The 1,300-nt window shown below is 39.4% G+C and overlaps 1 non-coding gene across 1 annotated transcript; it reads right to left on the bottom strand.

Moving 5' to 3' along the window:
• Positions 1-852: 852 nt before the first annotated feature.
• Positions 853-960, bottom strand: LOC137945105 (small nucleolar RNA R71). The gene has a single exon (XR_011110922.1). It is a non-coding gene; the product is annotated as a small nucleolar RNA R71 (small nucleolar RNA).
• Between the last annotated feature and the right edge of the window lie 340 nt (positions 961-1,300).

Raw genomic sequence — 1,300 nt, 5'->3', positions numbered from 1 at the left:
TTGCGAGGTATAAAAGCTGATGTAATTAAAATTTACATCAAGTTTTTGGCGCCATTGCCGGGGAGGCACGTATTAAGTGTATTTCTTTGTTCTCCATGGTCTTAGGTTGGATTTATTTATTTATTTATTATTATTATTTTTATTAAGTGTATTTCTTTGTTCTCCATGGTCTTAGGTTAGATTTATTTTTATTTTTTTTATTTTTTTTATTTTTTTATTTTTTGCTTTCATAATTTTAGCTTGGTGATTTTGTATAGAATTATTTTTATTTCTTCTAGTTAGTTCGTATTTTCAGTAGTGAGTTTGTTAGCTTAATTTGATAGTTCGTTTTGTTTCTTTTTGTGTTTTTATGCACGGGCGCCGCTCCCTAGGCGGACCATTAGCTCCCTTTGTTGAGGAGGTAGAACATATTTGTAGGAAAACACCCGAAGTCAAGTTAGGAGCTACCATGGCCAATTAGGGTGAACCATTACAGTTACCTGCAGCAGGTGACCGTAGAGCCCTGAGGGATTATTCTATCCCATCCCACTTCACATCACCTTCTTGCATTATGTTGCCACCTACTACTGCCGCCAGTTATGAGTTGAAACCGGGTGTGATCCAACTCCTCCCTACATTCTATGGGTTGGAGAAGGAGGAACCATATTACCACATCAAGGAATTCTTAGATATTTGTTCAACTTTCAAATTCCAGAATTTCTCAGATGACTCTATCCGGTTAAGACTTTTTCCATTTTCACTTAAGGATAAGACCAAGTCTTGGTTTAATTCCTTAGAGGTGGGCAGCATTACTTCATGGGACAAATTAGTCATGAAATTTTTGTCCAAATACTTTCCCATTCAGAGAACTACAGCCATCAGAAGAGAAATCTCCAACTATATGCAGCAGGAGGGTGAACACTTTTATGAGGCTTGGGAGAAATGGAAGGATTTGATCCGTAGGTGTCCGCATCATGGGTTTGAGAAATGGCATTTAGTGCAATACTTTTATCAAGGTCTTACACCCCAAGTTAGATCCATGACAGATGCAACGAGTGGTGGGAGTTTGATGGGTAAGAGTGCTAGTGAGGCGTGGGACTTCTTTGAAATGTTGAGTGATCAATCTCAACAATGGGGTTCATCATTTAATGTTGATAGGAGATCCCACGAAGCCAAAAGAGGGGGTCTCTACGAGGTTAGTGAAACACCCATGCTCATGGCCAAGATTGAGGGGTTGACTAGAAAAATTGATGCCCTTATGGTGTCCAAGAGTTCACCTGCTCCTAACCCATCTACTGTCTGTGCCATATGCTCTGGTTCA

The sequence above is a fragment of the Aristolochia californica genome, unplaced genomic scaffold, assembly GCF_029961685.1.
Source record: "Aristolochia californica isolate CCGP_79_NKW_82.1479 unplaced genomic scaffold, dmAriCali1.0.hap1 SCAF_11, whole genome shotgun sequence".
NCBI classification, from domain to species: Eukaryota; Viridiplantae; Streptophyta; class Magnoliopsida; order Piperales; family Aristolochiaceae; genus Aristolochia; species Aristolochia californica.
This window is presented reverse-complemented; position numbering and strand designations above follow the sequence as displayed.